This window comes from Vipera berus (genome assembly GCF_964194415.1).
Source record: "Vipera berus genome assembly, chromosome: 7".
In the NCBI taxonomy this organism is placed as follows: domain Eukaryota; kingdom Metazoa; phylum Chordata; class Lepidosauria; order Squamata; family Viperidae; genus Vipera; species Vipera berus.
Window position 1 is genome coordinate 57,739,770 of NC_138209.1, and position 23,014 is coordinate 57,762,783.

The following is a 23,014-nucleotide window of genomic DNA, read 5'->3' on the forward strand; positions in this document are numbered from 1 at the left end:
TCAGATATGGGAGATTTCATGCTATACCGTACAATGAGCGTCTCTGCATTTGCGGAGCGGCAGAGGTAGAGGACCTGGCTCACATCCTATTTGACTGTTGCCTGTATAAGAGGGTGAGAGACAGGTATCTTGGTCTATATACCAAACGAATGACCCATTGGGATCCCCATATCAAAATAATTTACCTTATGTCCGGTCAGAACTTGAAAATAACATTTAACGTAGCACAGTATTTAAACAAAATGATCCGGTTAAGATCTGCATATGTGGGACTGATTGGGGTAGATTGTAAGGGCGACTCCGAAATATAATGTTATCATATTTTATCTATATCTTAAATTTGTATTTTATTACTATTTCATCTTAAATTGTATCTTATTTAATTCCATTTTAAATTGTATTTTATCAAATTCCATTTTGGATTGCTTTTATCAAGTTTTGGTGACGGTTTGTTGCTGGAACTTTGCACTTTGATATGGCCCAAGGGCTAATCAATAAAGTTGTTGTTGTTGTTGTTGGCTTTCCAAGAGCTGGAAAGACCTTTTTTCAAATTCCCACTTATCCTCTCACACATACATAACCATTCTTGGTTATCTTGCTTGGCACTTAATGGGGGTCAGAGAAAATGAAGAAAATTTAAATGGATATTTTATTAAAATATTTTGTTACCTTTATTAGCAAACAAAGACACACACGATAAAATAGAACAAAAATTGACACTAAGAAATGCAGAAACTTTTAACTTATTGAGTGGTATAAAATTGATAGAAAGAAGCTCTCTAAATTAAACAATGATATTATCTGTTGAATTTCTCTGAATCTGATGATATTCACTCTTCTGTCGTCCCTGTAGGAAAACCAAGAACAATAGAAAGGGGGGGAAGGAAAGATTGTTATTAAAATGGTAGAAAATGTGCATTCTGACTTCCAGTTTGCCATCACAGCCGCCGTGGATGCTGGAAGGCGAGCTCCGTCTTCCGCATTGGGTTTCACTCCACTGGGGGACCCTGGAAAGGGTCAAGAGTCACCCTGTAGGGGCGACAAGCAAGGAGGGGACCCCTGATCTGGGGTAGCCCTCCAAACCAGCAAATGAAAGACTGGCCATACAAATATGGCTTGTCACTAGGCTGCAGACAGCCGAAGTCAAACTTACCACCAGGCCCTTCTAAGGCAGCGCAGATGAGATTGGGTGAGATCTGAACCTCTCTTCAATCCCAAGTATTTTCTTTTCCTGTAAAAGCTCCCCAAAGCATCTTCTCCCCTGTGAGGAGAGAGGGAAGGGAACTTCTATCCCACCCTCTAAGAATAGCAGTGATTGACTATCCAGGGGAGTTAAAACACTGAAAGAATGGTGTTGTTGTTGTTAGTTGTGAAGTCGTGTCCGACCCATCGCAACCCCATGGACAACATTCCTCCAGGCCTTCCTGTCCTCTACCATCTTCTGGAGTCCATTTAAGCTCACGCCTACTGCTTCAGTGTCTCCATCCAGCCACCTCATTCTCTGTCGTCCCCTTCTTCTCTTGCCCTCAATCTTTCCCAGCATTAGTCTCTTCTCCAGTGAGTCCTTCCTTTTCATTAGGTGGCCAAAGTATTTCAGTTTCAACTTCAGGATCTGGCCTTCTAAAGAGCAGTCAGGGTTGATCTCCTCTAGGACTGACTGGTTTGATCGCCTTGCAGTCCAAGGGACTCACAGGAGTCTTCTCCAGCACCATAGTTCAAAGGCCTCAATTCTTTGGCGCTCAGCCTTTCTTATGGTCCAACTTTCACAGCCATACATTGCAACTGGGAAGACCATAGTCTTGACTATACACACTTTTGTTGACAGGGTGATGTCTCTGCTTTTTAGTGTGCTGTCTAGATTTGCCATAGCTTTCCTCCCCAGGAGCAAGCGTCTTTTAATTTCTTGGCTGCAGTCCCCATTTGCAATGATCTTGGAGCCCAGGAAAATAAAAAGTGTCACTACCTCCATTTCTTCCCCATCTATTTGCCAGGAATTGAGAGGGCCAGATGCCATGATCTTAGTTTTCTTAATGTTAAGACTGAAAGAATAACCTTAATCTAACTGGATTTATATGCTTCTAAAATTTGGTAACCAAAGAGTTCTTATCTTTACAGAAGACTTTGGTTTTTATTTACAAAAAAAAAAAAAAGAAATAAAATTGGGAAAAGGATTATAAAAATTTTGGACTTAAAAACCTTAAACAGCATTGGTGACATCTTGTGGCCAGGTTTGATATTACAACTTGATATTGTCTAAAGAAGACTTTGCTTGAAGCCCAGACTATAGATAAGACTTTTTTCAACCTTGACAAATACCAGCTGTGAGAAGCTCAGCTGTGTCCTATATCCAGTTATAAAATTATTTTCATTCTCTGACTTTAAAGCCCTCAACTTAACACACCATCAAGAGAATATGGATGAAGACCAGGAACAGATTCTTTTTATGTTGAAAGCAATACATGAAACCATTCTTTCAGCTTGTGATGAAATAAGATGCTACAGAAAAGAACAAAATGTCAGCCTAGATATACAAACCCAAATTTTAACCACAATTAAAGAATCAACTACACAGAAGATAACAGAAGAAGTGGAACAATTAAATACTATGATAGAGGATTCAACTGACCAACAAATACAGTCAATGGAAAATCCAGAAAAGGGACTGACAACACTGAAAATGAAAAATACTTTCTATATAAATCAGAAGAAACTTGAGGAGCAACAAGAAGAACAGACAGAAGGGAAGACAAACATATCAGGACAACTATGGGGATTTGGAATAATAGAGAGACGATTCGTTAGCCCTTCCAAAAAATGGTGACTGGATAGTCTCTCTTATTTCAAATAATATATATAACAACAGAGGGAGATCTATTTGATGACTTAAAAGCACTGACATGGAAGGTGAGCTGGCAAAGGAAGAAAGCTAGAATAAGGCTGAAGAAAATTGGGGTTTTGATTTATTAGAGAGGATTTTATATTACTAATTAAAATAGAATATACTCATATAGACAAGATGTGTATTTTGAATACTAGATCTTGTTATGAATTGAGATAAAGAAAACTTTGGTCACTTAAAACTTGGAAGTATAAATATTAAAAGTTAAATTTGAATATTGATGGGAAATTAAAAATTGGGGAATAAATAGGATATTGATTGTTTATAAAGATTGAATGTAAAAGTAATTAAGATATGTAAAAGCTAAAAATTATTGATAAATGTAATAAGCATGTTTTTACTTAGTTGATATAATAAGAACTGTATTAGCTTAAATATGAGACAGTTGATCTTAAGGGAAAAAGAGAGGAAGTATTTGATGTCAAAATATGGGAAACTTTGGTCATTAAATTTAAGACATTTGGAAATTAGTTGAAAATAAGGATGTTATACTGCATTATTAATTAGTTGATGTAAGATGGTGAGAAATAAATAAGACGTGTATCCTAAACATTAGATCTTGTGATGAATTGTGGCAAAGGAAACTTTGGTTACCTAAAACTTGGAAATTATAAATATCAAATGTTAAATTTAAATATTGATGGGAAACTAAAAATTGAGAAAAACCAATAACAGGACATTGATTGTCTATAAAGATTGAATGTAAAAGCAACTAGGATATGTATAATCTAAAATTTTATTGATAAATGTAATAATGTAAAATAAATGTAATAATGTAAAAAATGTAATTTTTACTCAATTGATATAACAAGAACAGTATTAGTTCAAATATGAGACTACTGATATTAAGGGGAAAAGAGAGGAAATATTTGATGTGGTACCTTGAGATTTGTACTAAAGATTTTTGTATGCTATTATCGATTAACCCAGCCACCACGTTGCTTTTTAAATACTTAAATGTAAAATTAGAAAATTAATAAAATACTACAAAAAAGTGCATTTCATGGAGATGTAAGTTGTAGCTTGTATAAGAAAGCTGAGACTTCTTGCATGATCTGTCTCGACAACACCAAGGAGAGAGATCAAACAAATGTTGCTTTGATTAAAGAGTGAGGTGGCACAGTCACATTTTCTGCCAGAGTGCCAAGAGGGAGGCCCCTTCTATCAAATGAGGAAAGCAGCCAGCCATTATAGCATCATTGAAAAGGCAACCCTGTGACGTCCAGTTAGGCATCGCGGTGTGACAGGTGCAGGAAGATGGGGCTCCATCTTCCACATTCAATTTCACCCCACTAGGGACCCTAAAAAGGGTCGAAAGTCACCCCAGAGAGGTGATGAAGGAGGGGACCCTCATTGATTGCAGAGGATCAGTGGCCTTTCCGCTGAATCTGAGGAAGCCCTCCAAACCGGTGGGGGAAAGACTAGGTACGTTCATGTGGCCAGTCAGAAGCTGCTGACAACTGAAGATAAGCACTAACTAGCATTTTTTGAGCAATGTGATTGGAACTGGGTGAGACTTTATCCTCTTTTTATGATCTTAATATTAGTCTCCTGGAAAAAAGAATGCCCAAAGTAAAGAATCCTCCCCAATGAGAGAGGGAAGGGAAGTTTTTGCCCTACTCCCTCAGGAAAAGAAAAGTGGTGAATTAATTGCTTTGGGGGGAAATAGAGAAAACTACAAGATCAATTTGGAATTAATACAGATATATAGCTTTGAAATTTGGGGACTAAAAGTACCTTTGAGACTTTTTAAAGAAAAGATATTTGAAAGTCTGTAAAATAGGCTTGGATGTGGAAAGCTGGAATACAATGTCAATGACATCTAGTGGTGAATCACAGCATTACAATTTATTATGCTTAAAGGAAACTTGGTTTGAAGCCTGGAATTAGATAAGATTCTTTGTTGTTCCTGGAAACTTTCACTTTTGCAGACTGCAGCTAGGAAAAGGGGAAAAACCTGTGGGCTGCTTATCTGCGTTGGGGACCTTTATTGGACTGTAAAAAGACTACATACAAAAACAAAATGGGTGTTTCATACTTAGCCTCAAATGGTAAAAAGCCATCTTTAACACTTGTCTCCAAAGCCCCCAACTTGATATACTAACAAGAAAATATTAATGAATCTCAGAAAGAAATTCATTCTATGTTGAAATCAATCCAAGAGACAATTGTTTTAATTCATAATGAGACTAAAAATAATGCAAATGAGATAAAAGAACAATTTTCTAACCTAAACTTACAAATCCAGACAATGACTACAAAGAAGGAACTAGTAACCCAGAAAACAGAAGGAAAATTAGAAGAAACAGATCCAAAGATGGAGGACCTAAAGGAAGGAATTATCAGACAGATACAGACAAATGAAAAATTAGAAGATGTAGTGATAACACCAGAAATGGAAAAGACATCATACTTGTCAAAATTTCAGAACACATTTGAGAATAAGGAAGAAGAGCTGATTGAATGGATGATAAAACTGTTAGGAGAAATGCTGAATATTGACAAACAAGAAATGAAAAGAAAAAATGAAGGAGAAGGATGGAGGCTGTTTAATGAATATAAATGGGTTGAGCATTCTTCCAAAAATACTTCAATCAAATTTTCTTCCTCATTCCAAATAATATATACAAAAACAGAGGAAAAATTACTTGATGATTCAAATGCACTGACTTGGAAAGTTATTTGGCAAAAGAAGAAAGCTAGAGTAAGACTGAAGAAAATAGAGGTTTTGACTTCCGGATGGCAAGGCGACGCCGGAGGCAGCCATTTCTTGGCTGTCAGCCTCGCGGCTCCGTAGAGTCACCGAAAACAGCACCGATCAGCTGTTCGGCAGCTTGGAAGCCCCCACCTCGGGAGAAGAGGAGGGGGTGAGCGTCCAGGTAGGGGTAGAGCTCTCCGGGGCTGCCAGAACTTAGAGTTTTGGTGGCGGAAGGATTGAGCCCCCCCGAAGCTTGGGCATGCTCCAGACTGCGAGGCGTCTCTGCTCCGGGTTTTTTGGAGCAGAACAGGGCGTTCGCAACCATCCCTGCTAGCAAGGAAGAGCTTATGAGAACGAGGACGCAGGCAGAGCGATGCAGGAGATTTTGGTGAAGATGATGTTTTGATCTTTAACTCAATGGACTTTGCTGAATCTGCATGTGAAAGTGCGTAGTTAACAATAGAGGGTGAAAATGACGGCTATATCTTCTAAAGTTCCTGCCCTGAGGCAGCAGTCTTCGGTGAAAACTTTATTATCCTCTGCATCTGAATCTGTATCAGCTTTTACAGTAAAAGATTTGCAGAGTTTGCTCCAAGAAACTATGGAAAAGCAAATGCAACAATTTGTTGAGATAATGGAGAAAAAGTTGGAGGAGAAGTTTACAGAGAAATTAGCAGAAATGAGAGCAGACATCACATCTGCAACGTTAAATATGGTTAAAAGCATTGAGATTTTGGATGAAAAAGTAGAAGATCTTGTTCAAAATGATACTAGAATGGAAGCCAAAATGACAGAAACTGAAAATATGATAGCGAAAATGGATTATGATTTGATTTCGACACAGTATTCTCAGATGGAGTTTGCTTTGAGAATCAGAGGCCTAAAAGAAAATCCTAAGGAAAATTTGACGAAAATGGTTTCTGAGGTTTTGGAAGGGGTGTTGGAGCGACCAGCAGATGAAATAATGGAAGATATAGATAAAATCTTCCGTGTTAATTCGTGGATTGCAAGACAAAGGAAATTACCCAGAGATGTGGTGGTTTATTTCACAAAGAGAAAGATTAGAAATGAAGTTATCCAGGCCTCCTATAATATTGATTTTGTAATGGATGAGCAAAAGGTTTTGATTTTAAAAGAGATTCCTGCAAGAATTTTAAGAAAAAGGAAGGAATTTGCTTTTTTGACACAAGAATTGAGACGACGTGATATTAAGTTTAGATGGCAAATACCAGAGGGTATGGTGGTGACTTATGAAGGTACGAGGCATTGTCTTACCATGGTGATTCAGGCACGTGACTTTTACAGTAATGTTTTAAAAGCAGTCCCCATATCGTCTTTGGAGTCTACAAAGAAAAAAGGTGACAGAGAGCCTCAACGTTCCAGAGAGAATCCACAAGATGTTGAAGGGTTAACGCAGACAGATGTGAAAGCTACAGGAGTGGGTCAAATTTCATCACCACGGGAGAAGGCCAGAAATTGGAAGAGGTGTGCTGCTTCTGGAAGAATGAAGCAAACCTGAGGATTTAGTTGCATAATTGCAAGAGATAATAATGTAATAAGGATGCTAGAAGGATTAAGTATGTGGGGATTCATTTTTCACCCTTATAAAATAATTATATAATATTTTGTGTTGCTTTAGTTTTAAGATGATTATGAAAATTTAATTGGGAAGATTTGTAGTAGTGTTTATTGATATTCTGTAGGTTATGCTTTGTTATTTGGATGGAAAGTTTTAAGCCTGGAAGGTAGTGTATGGTATTTTAAGTTGTATAATACATTAGGAGAAGGAAAGGTTGTATAAATTTGGTTTTAGTATGTTAAAGTTTAGTTGGATAGAAGAATAGTTTTATAAAACTGATATAAATTGTTTTATGTGTGATTGAAATTAATTTGTAATACTTTTATGGGCAATATTGGAGTAGGTAATAGAATATAAGAATATAAGAATGATGTGATTATATAAAAAAAAATTTAAGTTTGGAAGTAATCTATGGTATTTTAATTTGTATAATATATCAGGATAATATGAATTTAAAGCTTAGTTGGGAAGAACAGCATTAGACAATTGATATAAATTGTTTTATTTGTGATTGTTTTTATTGGGTAGATTGAAAAGTATTATATTGTTTTTGAATAATTATTGATATGATATATATATATGTTTGGAGTTTATCTATATGAGTTAAAGTTCGATAGTCTATATAGTTCAGGATTGTTTGCGTAAGCTAGATTATGATTGTTTGTATTTTTATACCCTGTATTCTGCTCTGGGAAGTGGGGGGGAGGGGAAGGGAGGGTGGGGTTGGGGAGGGTGGGAGGGAGGGAAGGGGGCTGGGGGGGTTTCTTTTTCTTTTCTTTTTTTGTTTTGTTTTTGTTGTTTGTTAAAGACAAAATGTATTCTAAAACTTTTTAATAAAAAAAAGAAAATAGAGGTTTTGACCTATTAGATGGGATATTATACTATTAAACAGATGTTTGAATATCATTAAGAAAATAGTTAACTGTTAGAAATAAAAGTATTATTATAATTAGAAGAATAGGATTTGTAACTAGAATATTATACTTTGTTATGAGATGGGAAATATGAAAATTCTAAAAGGGTTTGAATAAAGGGAAGTTTTTGACTACCCAAATATAATTTATTATGAGAAAATTATAAGTGATAGAGATATTTTGAACATTGATGGGAAATTAAAAAAATTTAAAAAGCAGGAAAACAGGATATTGATTGAACAAATGGATTTTAAGTGCAAATGCAATTGAGATATGTTCTGGCTAGAAAAGATAATATAAACTGACACTATGGATATTATGTATAATACCAGAAAAATTTGATGAATATGTCTATATTTAACTGTATATGTATTAACAGAAACAAGAATTGTATTTGCCCAGTGTAGAAAAAGGCATACCACCAGAAGAAGAGAGGATCAAGGAAGCACTGGATGGAGTAGTAGTGGAACTAGACTGAAAAAGTTAATATGTACCACTGAATTACCAATGGACCAAGACAACACGTTGTTTATTAAGTACTCATGATTGGAAAATTAAAAAATTGATAAAATATGTTTATATAAAAAAGAAAGGGCCACCCTGGTTCTGTCTCTCCAGCTTTCATATCAGTAGTGATTAAAATTGTTCATCTTCAAAAATGATTTGGACTTCACATAAGAACAGCATATTCTGCTGTTCACAGGGATCATCAGGAAGGATTAAAAATGTCAAGGTAGCATCCATGTCCATGTCACTGAAGTCTCACCCTGTTTAACCTGCAACAGTTTATGTGGTTTTAACTGCCATCTTGACTTTTTTGATCCCTGCTACAGATGCCCCTGCTACTATTTATTAAATAAGGCTTTCTTTGGACAAGCTTCAGCACTAGACTGAAAAGAAAAACCATTGCTGTTTTAAATTTAATGAGTGGATTCCTCAAAACAGTGGCCTCCAACCGTTTGGGCACCAGGAACTGGTTCTATTGAGAAAGGTTTTTCCACAGACTGGAGGGGTTGTGGATTCATGTGCTACCTGCATCCTGCGGATGGGGCTTCACCTGTTTTCTGGCATGCCATGAACCAGGGGATGGAGACCCCTGCCTTAAAGCTACTACCTTTCCAATATAAGTCTTTTTAATGATTAGCAGGAAAATGCCAGTTTTCATAACATCCAAAGCATTTATTTCAAGTTCTCTCTAGGCCTGGCTGCTTCACTGGTTGTCTAGCAGCTCTTCTGGACCCAATGATAGAGATTCTTAATCCAATCATCCTGGTCTGTTTTTTCCTGTTCCTTTCTGGACCTCAGACATAATATGAGATGGAAGTAGTACAATTTTGGCAGCTTAGAAAACTTCAGAGGAAGTCAACAAAGAAGATACAGGGATGTGATGACATCTCTATGATGGAAGGCGGAAGTAATTTCAGATTTCAGCCTGGAGAAAAGAAGACCAATGGAGTAAATAGGATATCAGGGATCAGGTGCTAAAAAGTATTTTCCATTGTCATAGAAGTGAGGACCAGAAACAATGGATCTACACTGAAGTCATTTAGAAAATTTCCTGACAGTAACATCTGTACATCAGTGGAATAGCTGACCTGTGACAGTTGTGCATTCTCCATCTCTGGATGTTTTTAGGAGGAGCTCTCCAAGATGTTTAATTGGTTTTCTACACATTAACAGAATAACAGAGTTGGAAGGGACCTTGGAGATCTTGTATTCCAACCCCCTGCTTGAGCAGAAGGCTATAAACCATTCTGGAAAAAAGACTGTTCAATCTCTTCTTGAAATTTTCCAGTGATGGAACACCTATCTACAACTTCTGGAGGCAACCAAAACAGAACCTTGCAGGTCTTCTAGTTCAACCTTTTACTCAAGCAGGAGACCCTATAGCATTTCAGACAAATGTCTGTCCAATGTCTTTTAAAAACCTCCAGTGATGGAGCACTCACAACTTCTGAAGGCAACCCATTCCACTGGTTAATTGTGCTCACTGTTAGGAAATTTCTCCTTAATTCTAGGTTGTTTCTCTTCTAGATTTGTTTCCATCTATTGCTTCTTTTTAAAAAAAAAACAAAAAACTTTTTATTAATTTTCCAATAATACAATTATACCTTTGAAAAACAATGTGGTGTCTGGGTTACATTAATTCCATTACGTACATATGTGTATTAATACAAATCTCCAACTGTTACAGCCAATATTTCCTCTCTTTTTTCCTTTAATATATACTGTCTCTTATCTAAATTAATATATTTCTTATTCTATCCTTCAGCTACTTAGTAGTTTTCTTAGATTTATCAATGATTTTATATATCTTATTTATTTTGATATTCCATCTTTTGGACATCAATAACTTTATAAATTTTCCCAGCTTTAGTTTTGTATTAATATTTAAATTAAACATTTAATATTTATCACTTCCAAATTTTTATATGACCCCAGTTCCCTTTATCACAATTGCCCCCAACCTCTAGTGTTCCAGACACGTATCTTGTCTATCTCACTTACATATCAACAGATTAGTAATATAATGTAATATTCTTATTTTTCATTATAATTTCCAAATATTATGTTCAATAACCAAGATTTCTCCCATTTCATCATTTAATACATCCTCTCCTATTTTTTATGTCCACTTTCTCATATTTAAGCTTATAATTTTATTCTTTTCACTACGTCAAAACCTATTATGTTATATCACTCTTAACCAGGGCTTTTTTTTTTTTGTCATAGAACGCTCAGAACGGAGTTCCGGCACCTTTTTTGGATGGAACCTTGTAGGGTAGGCAAGGCGGGTTGTGAGTTCCGGCACCTTTTTCTTTTACAAAAAAAGCACTGCTCTTAACACATATATGTTTTAATCACCTTTATCTAACCTTTATAAACAACTCAATATCTCATTTTAACTATTGACATTCATGCATCTAGATTTTAATTAGCCAACATTTTTCTTTATCTTCACATCATAACAATATCTCATATTCAAGATACGAGTCTTGTCTACTTAGATATATTCTATTTTAAACCTCCTAGATATGTCCACACTCCATTCTTCTTTAGTCATATTCTGGCTTTTTTTCTTTGCCAAGTCATCTTCTGTGTCCTTGCTTCAGGATCATCAAAGACTTCTTGTATTATTATGTCATATTGAGATGACCATACAATTGCCATTTTTGAAAGGTTAAGGGGTCTGGCAGGAGTATCAGATCTTCTCTTTGTTTTCTCCTCTTGACGTAGTTGTCCTGGACTGTTTATCTTTCCTTCCATCTGTTTCTCTTCTTGATCTTCAAATTCCTTCTGATTTAAATAGCAGGTTTTTTCCCTCCATCCAAGTTATCAGATTTTTTTCTGAATTTTCTGAATTTTCTATTGTCTGTACTTGCTGGGCTGTTAGGTCCTCTGCGTTAATATTTAATTGTTCAATTTTTCTGTTGTAATCTATATAGATAGGTTTTAGTTATATTCAAAGTTTGAGTTTTCATATCTAAGTCACTTTCTGATTTTTTTCTGAAAGCTCTTATTTCATCACCAGCTGTAAGAAGAGTTTGGTAAGTTTGGTAACTTATTTTCAATATAGCAGAAATGTGTTTTTGCATTTCTTCCATAGAAAAGGTCTGTTCCTGGTCTTCCATAGTGTTGAGTTGAATTGAAAACTTTTACAGTTTTTTTTCCCAGTAAATAAAAAAACAGAGCTAAAACTCTCACAGCTGGTGTTCAAGGTCACATGAATCTTATCTTATCTTATTTTCTGAACTGGCAGCCAAGTCTCTTTTCTTTAAGAATAATAAATTGCAATTTCAGGTTTAGCCACAAGATGTCACTCCAAAGTTTAAGGAATTCCTTTAAATCTCAAAGTTATTTCAATCCTTTTGGGGGTTTTTTCTTCTATTTTATGGGGGAAAACCCAGACTTTCAAATAAAAATAGAAGGTAAAAAGTAGATAATCAAAAAAAATTAATCCACAAGTTTTAGGAAATAAAGTTTCAATTGGGATCCAATTAACGTTTTCAAAAAAGCTCCCCTATTCAATAGCCACTGTTTCTAGAGGGAGGGCTAAAATCCCCCTTCCCTCTCCAAGGGGAGAAAGTCCTTTAGCAGCTTGAATAGGTACAAAAAAGCAATTAGGATTTAAGAGAGGTAGATCTCACCCAGTCCTTTGAAGTTGCCAGATGGTGATTGTAACTTCGGCTGTCTGCAGCCTAGGGACGAGCCATATTTCTTCCTTTTCTTTTCTTTTTTGTATAAATATTTTATTAAAATTTTTAATATAACATAAATCATTCAGTAATTTGTAAAACAGAATGTTGTCTGGGTAATATTTATCAAACAGTCCTTAACAATTAATTCTATGATCTATATTCCATATGTTAATTTCATTTGATTTCCCCTTTCCCCAAAGTATCTTTCTTTGCAAAACATTAGATTAAGACAATTTTCATTATTTTAATTAACAGTTAAGTATATAGTTTCAATAATCCTATTTGTCATTTTAGTTGCCTTATCATAAATCCTGTTACCGTGTTTATTTCAGCTTATTTCTCCCCCCAAATTCTAGATATTCTTACAAGTGACAATCTTTTCAACACTTAACTATATTTACATTGGTGGGTTTCATTCTGGTTTTTCCATATAAACTCTCTCATGCTTTTATATTTCTTAATAAGTAAAAAAGTAAAAAGAAACAAGAAAAGAGAGAGACAAAAAAGAAGAAAAAGAAAAAGAAAAAAGAAAGAAAAGGGAAACAAGAAAAAGAGACAAGAGCACTGAAATACCAAAAATAACATATAACTTAAAATATGTATCCCTCCTAATTTTATATATATTTATTCCCTCAATTTCTTATTCTTTTTGACCATAGCTAAGAATATATTTAATCTGTTTAAACTTTAAGCATTCCATTCAATAGTTCTAATTATCTAATCCTTTAACTCTCATTCAAAACACATTTTTATACTTTTCTTATCATCACATTTAAATAACTGAAACATTTGCTTTTGTTTAAATCATTTCAACTTTTTCAGAAGAGACAAAAAACATATTATATTAGTTAAAGAAAAAAATTCATCCCTCTAAGAGTAGTATATTTCAAAAATTTTCCATTTCTTTAACCATATTCAAACAAATGTTTCTTTTTCAAGTATTCTTTCTGAAAAACTCCATCTTTTTTCTGAATTTCCATTTTAGTCTTTCTTTCTCTGGCCATTGCCTTTCTTAATCAATATGTTTTTCTGCATCATTTGTTTCCCTGTAAGGATTTTTTTCTCATTCTTTTCCTTATCTTCAAAGTTGCTTAGACGTGTTGAAATATTTCCCATTTGGATTAAATCATATTTTTTTTATTTTATATGGTTCCATCTTCAAATCTCTATCCTCAGAATTATATTTAGTCATCTCTACTGTATTTTCCTGAGAAATTTCCTGGAGTGAAATTAGGTTAAAAATAAGTTGATTCATACTCTCAAGGTTATTCTGCATTTCCTTGTAGTTTGAAGTCATTGTCCTTTGACATTTTTGCCACTTATCATATGTTTCCTTTTGTAAAGTAATCATTTTATACGGTTCCATCTTTAAGTCTCTATCCTCAGAATTTTGTTCAGTCATCTCTACTGTATTTTCCTGGGAAATTTCTTGGAGTGAAATTAGGTTAAAAATAAGTTGATTCGTGCTCTCAAAGTTATTCTGGATTTCTATGTAGTTTAAAATCATTGTCCTTTGAAATTGTTGTCGCTTATCATATGTTTCCGTTTGTAATATATTCATTGCTTCAGCTTTGTTATACTCACTTTGTTTACACAGCTGCAATTTCTAACAACTTTGAGGTTCAGAAAAAAAAATCCTTATCCACCAGCAGGTGTCAGCATTTGCTCATTTTTCATATCTTTCTAGTCTTTTTTCTTTCTCTAAAGGGTACGTTTTGCCACTAACTAAAAGGAAGGGAGCAGAGTCCCCCTCCCCCTTTCCTTCTTCGGAGATCTCTTATTTTGGGGACTTTCTTCTTCAGGAAAATAGGTAGGATAGAGAAAATCAATATTCTTACCCAGATTCAAGCATGCTGTTTAAGATCCGCTTAGTTTAAAAGCTTATGGCTTCCGTTGTTTCAGCTATGGCTGGACATGAAGTTAGCCAGCCTTTTCTTCTGTTGATTTCTGGGAGGCTTCTCCTGGACTGTTCGGAGAGACCGCCATCTCTCCTAAGTCCCTGGGATTTCCTTCCTTCATTCCACCCCTTCAGGGTGGGTTCTGGCCCCTTAGGGTCCCCAAGAAAAAGAAATTTTAGTCAAAGGATTCGGCATTCTGAATCTTCCAACTGTTTCACTGAAAAACAGGAACCAGAAGCCGGGAGAGATGAAGGGAATGTTGCATGGAAAAATGGGCATGATAAAGGACCAAAATGGCAGGGACCTAACAGAGACAGAAGAGATTAAGAAGAGGTGGCAAAATTACACAGAAGAACTACACAAGAATGAGCTTAACATCCCTGATAACCACGATAAGGTGGTCACTGACCTTAAGCCAGACATCCTAGAATGTGAAGTGGGTCTTAGGAAAGCTGAGCAACAACAAAGCTAGTGGAGGTGACAGTATTCCAGCTGAGCTATTCAAAATCTTAAAAGACAATGCAGTAAAAGTACTACACTCAATTTGCCAGCAAATTTGGAAAACTCAACAGTGGCCACAGGATTGGAAAAGATCAGTTTGCATTCCAATTCCAAAGAAAGGCAGTGCCAAAGAATGTTCAAACTATCGCACCATTGCACTCATTTCTCATGCTAGTAAAGTTATGCTTAAAATCCTACAAGCTAGACTCCAGCAGTATGTGGATTGAGAACTACCAGAAGTACAGGCAGGATTTCAAAGAGGCAGAGGAACTAGAGATCAAATTGCCAACATACGCTGTATCATGGAGAAAGCTAGAGAGTTCCAGAAAAACATCTACTTCTGCTTCATTGACTATGCTAAAGCCTTTGATTGTGTGGATCATAACAAACTCTGGCAAGTTCTTAAAGAGATGGGTGTACCAGACCATCTTATTTGTCTCTTGAGAAACCTATATGGGGGCCAAGAAGCAACAGTGAGAACTGGACACGGAACCACTGATTGGTTCAAAATTGGGAAAGCAGTCCGGCAAGGCTGTATACTATCGCCCTGCCTATTTAACTTATATGCAGAGCACATCATGAGAAAAGATTAGGATTAGGATTTATTAAATTTATATGCTGCCCTTCTCCCTAAGGACTCAGGGCAGCTCACAACAATAAAAATTAAGAGACATAAAATACAAAAATTAAAAAAGAATTAAACAATGAATATAAGAAATACGGGACAATTTAACACAATAAAAACCAAATTAAAAACCATGGTCAGTCCAGGCCCGCTTGTTGGAACAACCATGTCTTCAGGTCACGGCGGAAGGATCGATGGTCAGGGGCCGTCTGCAGCTCTGGAGGCAGTTCATTCCAGAGGGTCGGCGCGCCCACAGAGAAGGCTCTCCCCCTGGGGGTCGCCAGTTGGCATTGCCTAGCCGACAAAACCCTGAGGAGGCCGACTCTGTGGGAGCGAACTGGGCGATGGGACGTTGACATTGGCAGCAGGTGGTCTCGCAAGTACCCCGGGCCTAAGCCATGTAGGGCTTTAAAGGTAATTACCAGCACCTTGAATCACACCCGGAGGGCAACCGGAAGCCAATGCAGCTCACGCAGGAGACGTGTAACATGGGAGTATCAAGATACTCCCATAAGCACCCGCATGGCCACATTTTCCACCAGCTGAAGCCTCCGGGTGCACTTCAAAGGCAGCCCCATGTAGAGAGCATTGCAGTAATCCAGGCGAAAAGTGACAAGGGCGTGGGTGAGATGAATCAAAAGTTGGAATTAAGATTGCCAGGAGAAATATCAACAACCTAAGATATGCAAATGATAACACTCTAATGACAGAAAGTGAAGAGGAACTAAAGAGTCTCTTGTTGTGGTTAAAGAAGGAGAATGCAAAAGTTGGCTTAAAACTTAACATTAAGAAAACCAAGATCATGGTATCTGGCCCTCTCAATTCCTGGCAAATAGATGGGGAAGTAATGGAGGTAGTGACAGATTTTATTTTCCTGAGCTCCATGATCACTGCAGATGGGGACTGTAGCCAAGAAATTAAAAGACACTTGCTCCTGGGGAGGAAAGCCATGGGAAATCTAGATAGCACACTAAAAAGCAGAGACATCACCCTGCCAACAAAAGGGTGTATGGTCTTCCCAGTTGCAATGTATGGCTGTGAAAGCTGGACCATAAGAAAGGCTGAGTGCCAAAGAATTGAGTCTTTGAACTATGGTGCTGGAGAAGACTCCTGTGAGTCCCTTGGACTGCAAGGCAATCAAACCAGTTAGTCCTAGAGGAGATCAACCCTGACTGCTCTTTAGAAGTCCAGGTCCTGAAGTTGAAACTCAAAAACTTTGGCCACCTAATGAGAAGGAAGGACTCATTGGAGAAAAGCCTAATGCTGGGAAAGATTGAGAGCAATAGAAGAAGGGGACGACAGAGAATGAGGTGGCTGGATGGAGTCACTGAAGCAGTAGGTGTGAGCTTAAATGGACTCCTGAAGATGGTAGAGGAAGGAAGGCCTGGAGGAACGTTGTCCATAGGGTCGCTATGACTTCGCAACTAACTATGATTTCGCAACTAACAACAACAACAACTAACACTTAATGTGATCTTGATTCTATCCCTCTGTTAATGCAGCCTAGGACTGCATTAGCTTTTTTTGGCAGCTGCACACACTATTGGCTCATATTTAAGTGATTGTCCACTAGCACTTCAAGATCCCTATCACAGTTTTCCCGGGCTGAGGTCACAGCAGGCAAGCGGGTTCTGGAATATCTCTTCGGATCGCAGCTTGTTTTCCCGATACTGTGCGGCTCTACATAGCCATCGCCAGCTGGGGATCAGCTGGCGAAGAAGAGAGGATGCTCGGCAATTGCAGGGAACTTGCAGAATCCCTGCTTAGCAGTGAGAAATCCTCCCGTGATGCCAGTATTGAGAGAAGGCACCTGAAGAATGGCTGCCCTGAAGCCGTGACTCAGCAATTTAGAAGGAAGCTACTGACGTTCCAGGCAGAGTTAAGAGTGAATATCAAAAGAGAATGAGAATCCCCCCTTTCATTTGATGATCGTTTGAGAGGTGAGCAGCGTGAAGTATTATCCAGCCTTAATTGATTATAGCGGCAGACAACAATAGAGGCTTTTAACAATAGCCGCCTTAGAGAGACTCACAGGCTGATTTGAGGATTCCAGTTACTTCCTTGGTGTTTTTCTTCAGTGGACAGACTCTTTCTTTAAATTTTGATAAGTGTTTTTATTTTTTCTCCTTTTTTCTCCTTTTGAAATATCTGGGATCTGGATGGTGATTTGTTAATTTGTTAATGCATAACAGCCTGGAGACCCCTTTTCTATTTGATCTGGCATCGGATTTTTCTTTCTGCTTCTTTTTTAGAGGTTTATTTAGTTGGATTGTAACATTGTAACATTTATCAGCAGAGAAGAGAAGAGGAACTGAACTGAACTGAATTGGACTGCCACACCTGCTTGAAGAATAAGGAATTTAAATATACTGAACTGGGTTACATCATCCCTTTTTTTTGAATACTGGCTTATCCATATTATTACTTATTCCCATTCTTTTTTGCCATTGATAGGGCCTATTTACTATATTCTCTATATATTTTTCTTTTTATACCTTATATAATAACAACATATTTAACCCCTACTTTAATAAACTTAGATTTGATTATTTATTTTTATAAAGGAAATAATTCTTCCATAAATTTACAAATTAAGTGATTAAAAATAATTAATTTACTAACATATTAACAAATTAGTTTTTGATTGGTATTATGGTTGAGATTTAGTATTGAGTTGTGTGTATGGATAATTAATTGATTAATTGGCATAATTTGATAAGTTTTGATATAACTGTTTACAGAAATATTTATAAGTGAATATTGGTTAAATAATAGGGGTCTAAAAAGAAATTGGGTGATTAGGATAATATTGAGAGTACGAGGTACTTGGGGAGGAGTCTTGGAGATTGGATAAGTGTAGGCTATTTTGGAAGAGCACCAAAGAATAACAGAAATGGCGACCATAACAACTTTTGCCAAGAAGAAGACCATAGTGCCTGTGCCCACACAATCCCCATCAACTACACCCCTGACAGCTCGCAAATTTCCGGATGAAAACCAGACAGTGACAGGGAATAAAGATGCTTTATCTATACAGGGAGTTCAGGATATGTTCAAGTCACTTCAAGACTTAATGTTGAAAAATCAGGAAACTACAGCTATAGGATTTGAAGAGTTAAAGTGGGAAATGAAGGCTGAGATGGGTAACCAGATGGAAGGTTTAAAGGGAGAAATAAGGAGTATACATACGAAGCTCCAGGAAATGCAGACAATGGTAGTGAGTCAAGAGGAACGGATCCAGGTGGTAGAAACGAGAATGGATAAGACAGATGTAAAAGTGGAAAGTATGGAACACCGGCTGGTGATAGCTAACAAACACCTGGAGGATGAAATAATTGCCCTTGAATTAGATAAATCTGACTTCTTCCTACGTTTACAAAACATTGAAGAGGACCGAGAGGAGCAGTTGGAAACTATTGTGACAGAGATTTTGGCTGGAGTGCTTGAGGTGAACCCACAAGAGATGTTGAGGGATATAGATGACGTATTTCGGGTTTACACTAGTTATGCACATCGAAACAAACTCCCGAGAGAGATACATGTCCGACTGAATAAAACATCAGTGTGGGAGTAGGTCCTAAGGAAAGCAAGAGAGAAGACTATATCCTTTAAAGGAAGATCGGTAATTATTCTTAAGCAGCTACCAAGAAGAGTAAGAGATCAGAGGAAAAAATATGATTTCTTAACAAGTCAGTTTAGGAAATTTGACATTCGCTACCGATGGCTGATTCCAGAAGGATTGGCTTTTATATGGCAGGAGAAGAGATATCGTATTGATAACTTACAGGATGCCCATGTATTTTTTGAATCTCAGTTCAATCAGGAGAGTGAGGAGGAGTTAGAAGGCAAAAGCCAGGAAGAAGTCCAATTGGATTCCAAGGGGAGAAGTGGAGGATTAAAAGAAAAGAAGACTATAGATAAGGAAGATGCTGGGGAATTGGTAGGCTCAAGCCCTCAAATGGAGACACGGTTAGCAAAAAAAAAAATAAAGAATACAGCGAAGCAGTGACATTCAGGAAGAGGTTCACCCTTTTTCTGTCAATATTAATGGTCTTAATGCTCCTATTAAGAGGGGAAAAATTGGTCCAAACTTTGTAAATTAAAATATGATATAATTTGTATCCAGGAAGTCCATATCATTAAAAGTCAACAGAATGTACTAGTGTGTCCAAAATTGGGGGAAGTTTTTGTGTCCCTGGCAGAACAAAAGAAAAGGGGAGTAGTGATTTACATCCGGCGAAGTATTGAGGCCCACTGGCTGTATTCAGATACAGAAGGTAGAGTAGTGATGGTAGAACTTCAATTGGCTCAGAAGAAGATCTTATTGGTGAATGTGTATGCACCAAATTGTAATCAGTGTGCCTTTTTTCAAGGTTTATATAAAGTAATAGCAGGGTTAGAATATGAGCATATATGCATTGTAGGAGACTTCAATGCAATAGTAGATGTTGATAAAGACTATACCCCGGGGCAACGTTTACTTAAAGGGGTAAAAAGAACATTGCCTAAGGTGTGGGATCAAGTGAGGGAGGAATTAGGTATATGTGATATATGGTGAGATTTTTTTTATTAAAGAGTTTTACAAAAACAAGATTTTACAATATATCCCCAAATCCCCCCCACCCCAAACCCGCCCACTCCCCCCCCCCACTTCCCAGAGCTAAATACAGGATTATAGTTATAATAATCATATTCTAAATAAAAATTATGCATAATATACAATTAACCAAATTCATAATGTGCTTTAACTCCCCTTTAACATAGATACATACAAAGTACCAACACTAAGATCAATAACAATATCCCTCTAAAATCTACTCATAAGCTAAATGGAACTTTTTAGTCCCATATTTATTCTGAATATAATCTATCCATCTCCTCCAAACTGAAATACATCTTTCCTGTGAATGATCTTTCAAGTAAGCAGAAATCTTAGACATTTCTGCAAGATTCGAAACTTTAAACACCCATTCTTCTATAGTAGGCAAACTATCCTTCTTCCAATATTGTCCCACCAGTAACCGTGCTGCTGTTATCATATTCAACATCAGATTGGTTTCTTTAACATTGCAATCTACAACAATACCCAATAAAAACAATTGCGGGGAAAACTTTATCTTTCTCTTAAAAATCTTTTGAATGTTCCACCAAATTTTAATCCAAAAAGCTTTTATATTTCTACAAGTCCACCACATATGAAAATAGGTGGCTTCTAAACTACCACATCTCCAACATTTAGACTGTAAGTTAGGATACATGTTAGACAACTTCTTGGGATCCAGATGCCATCTATAAAACATTTTCTAAAAATTTTCTCTTAAATTTTGAGCCTGAGTAAATTTAACAATTCTGACCCAAATTATCTCCTAAGTGTCCAGCGAAATTGGTTCCTGAATATTTTGTGCCCACTTTATCATACAATCTTTAACTAATTCCGTTTCCGAATCCAATTCAATTAAAGCATTATATATCCTCTTTATATGTGCACAATTTAAATCTCTAATTTGTTTTACTAAATTTTGATCTGTAATTGTGATGCCAACCTTTTGATCTAACTTCCACCTAGCTTTCAATTGGGTATATTGAAACCAAGAGTAACTTATGTTTTCTTGTCTTAACTCATCTAATGATTTAAGTTGCCAATCATTCCCTTCCAATCTAAGTAATTTCTTATAAGAAACCATATCCAAACTCACTCCCATAGAGTGTGTCCAGGAATTCCCCAAATCGGTATTTTATAATTTAACTTATAATAATACTTTTTCCAGACACGCAATAAAGCACTTCTAAGAATATGGGATTTAAAAGCCCTGTCCACCTTCTTATCATAAAGCAAATATGCATGCCATCCATATACCAAATCCCAACCCTCAAGATGAAGTATTCTCTTATTAGTTAAATTAAGCCAATCACTAACCCACGTCAAGCCAACCGCATCATAATACAATTTCAAATTCGGTGCCTTAAGTCCCCCTCTTTCCCTAGCATCTTGTAAAATCTTAAATTTAACTCTTGGTTTTTTCCCCGCCCAAATAAATTTATTAATACCCTTCTGCCATTGATCAAGGTTGGCATCCTTTTTCAATATAGGTATCATTTGAAACAAAAAGAGAAACTTTGGCAGAACATTCATTTTAACAACTGCAATTCTTCCCAATAAAGATAATTGTAATTTTTTTCCAATTATTTAAATCCCTTTGTATTTTCAACCATAGTGTTTCATAATTATTCTTATACAATTTTACATTTGAAGCTGCAATATATACTCCTAAATATTTAACCTTTTTCACTATTTCAAAACCTGTTAATTTAGATAACATATCCCTTTCACTCATAGATAAATTCTTGGATAATATCTTAGTCTTATTACTGTTCACCTTGAACCCAGAAACCTTACCATACTGAGTTATAATTTCCATCAAATCTATAACCGACTATAACGGTTGAGATACTGTCACAACCAAGTCATCAGCAAAAGCTCTCAATCTATAATCATTCTATTATATTTTAATTCCCTTTATCATAGAGGACTCTCGAATTTTAATTAATAAAATCTCTAACGTTAAAACAAACAACAATGGTGATAGGGGGCATCCCTGTCTTGTACCTTTTTCAATTTTAAAGGTCTCTGTTAGCCCCCCATTAACTATAATTTGTGCAGTTTGTTGTTGATATATAGCTTTAATAGTATGTAAAAAACCTTCTCCAAAATTCATCTCCTCAACAACTCTCAATAAAAATTGCCAATTCAATTGGTCAAAGGCTTTCTCTGCATCCAAAAATATCAATGCTGCGGAGACTTGGTTGTTCTTATCCAAATATTCAAGCAAGTTTACAATTTGTCTTACATTATATTTCATATACCTCCCAGATATAAATCCCGATTGATCACTATGAATCATTTGTTTCAAAACTTGCATTAATCTATTAGCCAATACTTTAGCAAAAATCTTATAATCTGTATTCAAAAGCGATATAGGTCTATAATTTTTAGGTTGAGTAAGGTCTTGATCCTCCTTTGGAATCAATGATACAAAAGCTGTCCTCCATGATGGAGGAACTGCACCTCCAGTCTGAATTTCATTAAACAAAATCTTTAAGGGTTCAATCATTTCGACCAACAACATTTTATAGTAAATTGCTGTTAATCCATCTGTTCCTGGAGCCTTGCCCAATTTCAACTGTTTAATAGCTAAAGAAATTTCTTCTGATGCAATTGGGCAATTCATCTCAAGTTGTTCTTTTGAGAGTCTCGGAAAATGAGCTCCCTGTAAATACTTGTCTATATCTAAAGCTTGTATATTTTCTTTAGAATATAATTTTGAATAAAAATCTAAAAAACTCCTCTTAATCAAACTTTCTTGGTAGACTTCTTTTCCTTTATATTCTATTTTATCTGTAGTACGTGATTTCTGTTTCTTCCTTAATTGGTAAGCCAACCATCTACCAGGCTTATTAGCGTTACAAAAAGTATTATGTTTAGCATAGCGCAAATTAGTTGCTACTTGATCAGCCAGTAGCATGTTAAATTGTTCTTTCAATAAGTGTATTGAAATCCTTAAATTATTATCCAATGGATTCCAAATAAGCTTTTTCTCCTTAGATTTAATCTCTTCCTCAAGATCTAAACGTTTTTGTGTTTGCTTACGCCTGTAGGCGTTGTTCATGTAAATCAAAACCCCTCTCATATAAGCTTTACTA

General features: G+C 36.2%; 1 protein-coding gene across 1 annotated transcript in view; it reads right to left on the reverse strand.

The window, feature by feature from the left end:
* Positions 1 to 677: 677 nt before the first annotated feature.
* LOC308671264 (ADP-ribosyl cyclase/cyclic ADP-ribose hydrolase 1-like) overlaps positions 678 to 23,014 on the reverse strand; it is a 98,597-nt gene continuing 76,260 nt past the window's right edge. Inside the window, exon 9 of the mRNA XM_081333365.1 lies at positions 678 to 847. The gene's annotated coding sequence lies outside the window, so the exon portion shown is untranslated. The remainder of the gene's footprint in view (positions 848 to 23,014) is intronic.